The 7,301-nt window shown below is 40.0% G+C and overlaps 1 pseudogene; it reads right to left on the bottom strand.

Moving 5' to 3' along the window:
- Positions 1-1,804: 1,804 nt before the first annotated feature.
- On the bottom strand, positions 1,805-2,463 carry LOC119821173 (annotated as a pseudogene).
- Positions 2,464-7,301: the final 4,838 nt, after the last annotated feature.

The raw sequence follows: 7,301 nt of genomic DNA on the forward strand, positions 1-7,301 counted from the left end.
GTGAACTGTGGCCTTGGTTATTAAAAGGGTAATTCCTTTTTCTTTTCCTTTTGGTCCAGGTACCTAATAACATTTAAATTCCTATATCTCTGACTATCATTTTTATTGGTTTCTTCCATTTAATGATTTCATCCAATTTTAACTATCAGGTGAGTAACCATTTAGAAAGTCTTTGAGGCCTTTATGTCTGATTACTTTTCATGCTCTCAAATATCTTTAATACTTTAACAACTTTATCCAGTTATCTTCCTGCATTCTTTGTTGTCATTAAAAGATGCTGTAAATCTGGTTTGCGGTCTTCTTTTATGGTTGACTCCTCAATTCTAGAATTTGCTTTTTGTCTTTAGTATTCTAAGAATCCAATGCAATCTTAGGAGGAGGTGTTGCAAACACATTACATCAAATGAAAAGTGAATGGATGCTTCCTTTTCCATTGGAGGTAGAATAATAGTGATTCTGGATAGGATATATATATATATATATATATATATATATATATATGTATGTATGTATATATGTATATGTATATGTACATATATACACACACACATACATGTATGTATGTATGTATGTATGTATGTATTCTGCTGAGCCCATTTAGTGCTGTTCATTTGTATTATCTTTAAGGCTAACAATTTGGGATTAAGTAACCTAATAGGCACTTGTTCCTAGAGAAGCTAAGAATTGTAAGCATCTTTCCATCTAGTAGAAAGGTCTTCTTGTAAGTTTCTCCCCAGCCACATTGCTGTTCAAAATGCAGAGAACAACAGACTCTGGTGTAGCCAAACACAACAGATACATCAACACAGTGAAGCCCTGCTGTGGGATAATGGTCTTGTATTGGTTTAACATAACGCTGATTGGTCAGTTGCCAGGCAGGAAGTATAGGCGGGGCAACTAGGCAGGAAGTAATGGTGGGGTGATGAGAACAAGAGAATTCTGGGAAGAGGAAAGACTCCATATGTGGTCCTCACCCAGACACAGAGGAAGCAAGATAAGAAGGTCTCACTGATAAAAGGTACCAAACCACATGGCTAACATAGACAAGAATAATGAACTAATTTAAGATGTGAGAATTCGTTAATAAGAAGCCTGAGCTAATACGCCAACCAGTTTGTAATTAATGTAGACCTCTGTGTGTTTCTTTGGGACTGGATGGCTGCAGGACTGGGAAGAACACAGTCAACACAGCTCCTATACCTAAACCTCATGGAACAGCATGGAAGGGGAAGAGGTGAGACTGTAAGATCCAGAGTACCAGGACATCAGCTGTGAGATAGTGTCTTCTCTGTAGGACAGGGAAGGCATACCCAAGAAATCTCAACAATATGGTCACCTACAAATATGATCTACATGAGTGTAACATGTAACTTTGTTGTAGGAAGGCTGCTTGTTTGTTTCCACCTGCTCATCCCCAAAATAATCACACAGAAACCGTATTATTTGCAATACTGTTTGATTAATGATTAATAGCTTAAGTGTATTTATGGCTAACTCATATCTTAAAATAACCCATCTCCTATAATCTAAGTATTGCCACAAGATTGTGGCTTACCAAATAAAGTTCTGGTGTCTTTCTCTGGTAGGTCTACATGGCTTCTCCTAACTCCACCTTTTTTCTTCCAGCCTTTTGTTTAGTTTTCCCTGCCTACCTATATTCTGCTCCTTGTAGGCCTAAGACAGTTTCTTTATTAACCAATGTTACTCACAGCATAGAGAGGGGAATCTCACATTATAGCTTTATTATGTATTTTTTTCTTACTTAGTTTTTATTCATAATCATAAACTTAACTCTGCAATCCAGCTATACTTGAAGGGGAATGAGGAAAATATGGAACCCAAAGAACTTCAGTGAGAGCAGAGATTACAGGGTACTGCGAGCAGATGGGGCTGGGGTGCTCTCCTGAGCTGCAGAAGGAATGGTCTGGTGGGTAAGAAGCCCGCAAGTCAAAAGAATTAGAGTTGTCCACAGTTGGAAATGGTGATCTTCTTGCTGGTCTTTCCATTCCTGGACCCAAAACGCTCCATGGCTTCCACAATGTTCATGCCTTCTTTCGCCTTCCCGAAGACCACATGTTTGCCATCCAGCCACTCAGTCTTGGTGGTGCAGATAAAAAAACTGGGAACCATTTGTGTTTGGTCCAGAATTTGCGATGGACAAGATGCCAGGACATGTATGCTTCAGGATGAAGTTCTCATCCTCAAACTTTTCTCTGTAGATGGATCTGCCGCCAGTGCCATTATGGCGTGTGAAGTCACCACCCTGGCCCATGAATCCTGGAATAATCCTGTGAAAGGAAGAACCCTTATATCCAAATCCTTTCTCTCCAGTGCTCAGAGCATGAAAGTTTTCTGCTGTCTTTGGAACTTTGTCTGCAAACAGCTCAAAGGAGACGCGGCCCAAAGGCTCGCCATCAGCCGCGATGTGAAGAACACGGTGGGGTTGACCATGGCTGCAGCAAGCGGCGAGAGGGGACAGCGGCGTCTGCAAAGCGGCCTTTATTATGTATTTTTGAAATAATAATACTTTCCTGAGCCATAGATAGATAGATGATAGATGATAGATAGATAGATAGATAGATAGATACATAGATAGATACATAGATAGATACATATAGATAGAGATATGATAGATAGGATAGATAGATGATGATGATAGATAGATAGATGTAGATAGATAGATAGATAGATGATAGATGATAGATAGATGAGATATAGATAGATAGATGCGATAGATAGATGATAGATTATAGATTAGTATCATAGCTCTCGCTCGCTCGTCGCTCGCTCTCGCTATGCTGCTGCTCGAGCTGCTCGCTCTCTCGCTTCGCTCGCTGCTCGCTCGCTCGCTCGCTGCTCGCTATCGACTCTCGGCTCGCTGCTCGCTCGCTCTAGATCTCCGTAGCTAGCTCGCTAGCGCTCGAGCGATCGAGCGCTCGCCGCTCGCGCGATCGGGTCTGTGTGTCCTTCTGTCGCCATGCATATCTCACTCCTCCCACTCCCAAGCTAAGGTGTAAATGAAGTTTAAGTATTACCAGGGGCCTTACATGCATTGTAGAAAAAGGGTCGAGGTTCTTTTATTTTAAACATGGATCTCCTATGGTAAACAGTATTAGAATGATAAAATAGAAGATGATTCCACTTTAATATCCAGAGAAAATAGCCTAATAAAATGTGACACAACAGAAGTCAGAAAGGAGAGAACTGAGAACTTGGAGAAGCAAGGGCAAATAGAATACACTTTAAAAATGATAGATTTTGATTCAAATAGAACAGCAATTATGTTATATAAAACAAATGCTTCAACTGTTAAAAAATGTGATCTAACTGGATAAAGAAAAAGAGCACTGTGCAATTATAGGAGACATTGAAAACATAAAATTATGGAAAATGTGATAATAGTACTCCACAAACCTTAATTAGAAGAAAATTGATAAAGCTAGATCAATATAAGATTAAACAAGCTATTTAAGAAATAGTATTACTAAGGAGACATTTTAAAGGCTCAGCTTAATTCTCATGGAAATTACATGTATTTACTAAAATCATTCCTTCAAAATATGCAAAGCAAGAATTCGGCAGGGTATAGGACATGAGCTAAGCAAGTGGGGGAGGAGAACCTGTTCCTCCATCAGATGACTGAACACTTAGCACTGCAAAACTGCGGGGATGTTTTTCATATTGAGGAGTCAGTACAATTATCGTCAAGGTCCCAAGTGTGTTGTGAAATGACCCGGGTAGATTCTCAGTGAATCGCTTCAGTTGTCCTGATCCTGTTTTATTTATGAGTCCTTGTCTTCCCCAGGCTGAACTCAGAACACTATGTGACAAAAGGTTCACAAGGCGGCTTGCCTCAACACAGATTAGCAAATGAAGCTGCAGCCTTTTTTAAACTTATTCTTAGCGTGTCAAAACTCCCTTCAAGTCACTTTTTGTCATGAATAGACAGTGCATTTTTTAAAGATTAGTTTTGTGTCTTTATACTTTCTGAGTTGCTTTTCCTAATTTGGCGTGATTGTAAATTATGTTGGCTGGTTTCATGTATGATGTGATAATTTGTCACCTTGAATTCCTCAACTCAAACCAGTTTACTCATGTCTTCAAGTTCAAGCATTACTCGATTTGATAACTTTTTCATAAAAGGTTTGCATCTATGTCTATGCTAAGCTTGATCATAATTTTCCTTTTATGCCCCTCTCTAGTGTTGGTTTGACTACTACACTGGTATTGTGAACTCTTGCCTGGTCCCAGTTAATTTTGAGATCTGTCCCATTTCTGAAGCACTTACCTAAGAAAAAGATGCTAAAATCCTTCCAAGAATTTGATCCTATTTTTTCCTATCACTTCTGGCAGTTTTTTGCTTTATGCAATATCCGGGTTTGTTGGACTACTTCCTGGTAAAATACATACCTTATCAGCATATCCCTTCTTTTTTCACAGCGTTTCTTACCTTTGTCTATCTTAACCCTGCAACATCTAATGTCCCATTGTCATTTGCATTGTTATTTTATAATAAAGCTCTCTAGAAAAAAATGTTTTAATATATTTGCTCCCACCTTACTCCTCTCCCAACCCTTCACAGCCATCTTCCTACCAACTCAACTCCAAGCCCCCCCATCTCTCTCTCTTGTATTGTTTTCAACAACAGGGTCTTTCCTTCAGTATGTGCAATGCAATCTATAGCCTTGGCAATAGCCTGGGTTGCTTGGGGATTCCCATAGCTATGGTACCCTCTGTCTAATAATTCAATTAGACAATTAGATGTAACCCATCCCTGATAATGCATCTTTATTTGGTGATGAGAGATGTCCAGTTGGGGTTTTATCTCGCCTGTGATTTGGGTGATTTAATTTCAATTGCCTTTGTGTGTGTGTGTGTGTGTGTGTGTGTGTGTGTGTGTGTGTGTATAGTTTTTATGTATACACACACACATGTTTATGTATGTGTGTGTGTATGTATATAATGTAGGAAATTTCTCCTGTATTATTTTTCATACTACCTTTCAAATAACCCTTAATTTTAGCTGTCTCTCCCCATATTCCCTTTCTTGACCCCTTTTCTCTCTCTCTCCGTTTGTTCCTCCCATTCTAGTCTATAACTATCTGTTCGATTTCCACATCCTTGAGATCTACAGCCCCCATTCACTTATTCTATTCCTAACTCTGCGGTCTATGAACTGCAACTTACTTACCCTTCACTTAACAGCTAATATCCATGTGTACGTGAATACATATCATATTTGTCTCTCTCTCTCTCTGGGATGTCTCACTAAGGGTGATCTTTTTTTCTAGTTTCATCTATTTACTGGTGAATTTCATTATTTCATTTTTTTAACAGTGGAGTGATATTCCATTGTGTGTGTACCACACTCTCTTTAATCATTCATCTGTTGATAGACATCTAAGTTGTTTCCAGTTCCAGCTATTATGAGTAGAGAAGGACTGTCCATGGCTGAGCAAGCGTCTCTGTGCTAGGATAACATGTCTTTTCGGTATATGCTCAAGAGTGGTAGAGCTGGATCTAGAGCTAGATTGCTTCCCATCTTTCTGAGGAACCATCACATTGATTTCCTTAGTGACTGTATGAGTTTGCACGCACGCACACACACACACACACACACACACACACACACACACTATAAAAACACATAATCGGAAATCATAATATATAAGTAAAAAAATAAAAATAAAAAGACCAAAAAGTGCCCCCCAAATAATCAAAATCACTACGAGATAAGAAGTCTACAAAAATATCATTGGGTTTATTTTGTGTTAGCCGTCTACCCCTGGTCATGGGACTACCATTAAGTATGGTTCATATACACAGTGAGACTCCATTGGAGAAAACTAAGTCTTCTTTTGCAAGCAGATGTCAATTGACATTAGCCTTTTTGGTTAGGGATGGAAGCCAGAGTTCATTTCCCCCTCTCAGTGCCGGGATCCCCTCTGACTTGAGTCCATGCAGGCCCTGTGCATGCCACCACATTTTCTCTGGGTTTATGCATGTGTCAGTCCTGGCTGCAAGGCACTGTTTCCTGGATGCCAACCTCCCTGTTTGTTCTTTCACTCTTTCTACTTCCTCGGACTCATAGCTTCTCAAGCCCTGAGGAGAGGGGTTTCCCATTAGAGACTGAGTGTTCCATTCTCTGCGCATTGCGCAGGTGTTGGTTTCCATGCTGGCTCCCATCTACTGCAGGAAGAAGCTTCTCAGGTGATGGCTGAGTGAGGCACTGACCCATGGGTATAGCAGACTGTCCTTAGGAGTCATTCTGTTGCTATGTAATCAGAACAGGGCCCATGAGCAGTCATGTGAGAATTCTGAGTACTTGAGGGATCACTTCAAGAAAATAGAACAACAGTCTTGTGACTTGGTTTCTTCGAAACATAAAAAGACTCTTAGAATGTGTATTTGTGCTTCCCCGCCCCCCCCCCAGGGGTATCAGAAAGGCGTGGCTTATTTCAGATGGTTCATTACTACCCATGGTCGGTTATCAGATAGAGTTAGACTGCCCATTGTAAGTGTCTATGGGAAAGCACGTGTTTGCCACACATGGCTTGTCTTTGGTATATAGCTTGAACTCGTGAACTTTATTCATATGAACTTGCTGAACCCTTAGAGATCAAATTTTCTGCAGCTCTGAATGAAGCTGGTCCTGGCATTGCTGCTGGAAGAGCAGATTTCAGTAGCTCGGACAAACTGGAGAGGAGCTGAGCCCACACACACAGGAGACTTTTCTGAGAGCTGAAACTTCATTCTTAATCTTATTTTTCTCTCTGTTGGATGCTCTTTGCTTCTTGCCTTACATTTTCCCTCATCTCTTTTATAGCAGCTAAGACAAAGATTTCTATGCAAGAAAAAGACTACCTCATAACCATAAGCTATATATTTTCCAAAAACAAATTAAAATCTTTACATAAGAAAGGAAATAACATGAAGATCACAAGTTACATGTTTTTCTTAGTAGCCCACAAGTAGTTAAATGTTTTTCTTCAGCCCCAAACAATGACTCTTTTATTACTGACGAACACAGTTTTAAGCAAGCTCAGTATACCTCAGCCAGTTCCTTCTGTACTGGCAGGCAGCTATTTGCGGTTTTAGTGCAGCGGGTTCCCAAATTTCATTTGTGTGGTCAGCTAACCATGCATTTTTCTTTTCACATAATAGGGTCATTTAATCTCCTTTCCCAACTTTTCTTTCTCAAGGTGCATACAGGGACCTGTGATTTATTCTATAAGCTACATGACCAAGGAGCCAGGCCGAAGCCTGGGTACGGGGATGTAATTGTTTGCTTTGATCACCAG

Source organism: Arvicola amphibius, chromosome 8, assembly GCF_903992535.2.
Source record: "Arvicola amphibius chromosome 8, mArvAmp1.2, whole genome shotgun sequence".
In the NCBI taxonomy this organism is placed as follows: domain Eukaryota; kingdom Metazoa; phylum Chordata; class Mammalia; order Rodentia; family Cricetidae; genus Arvicola; species Arvicola amphibius.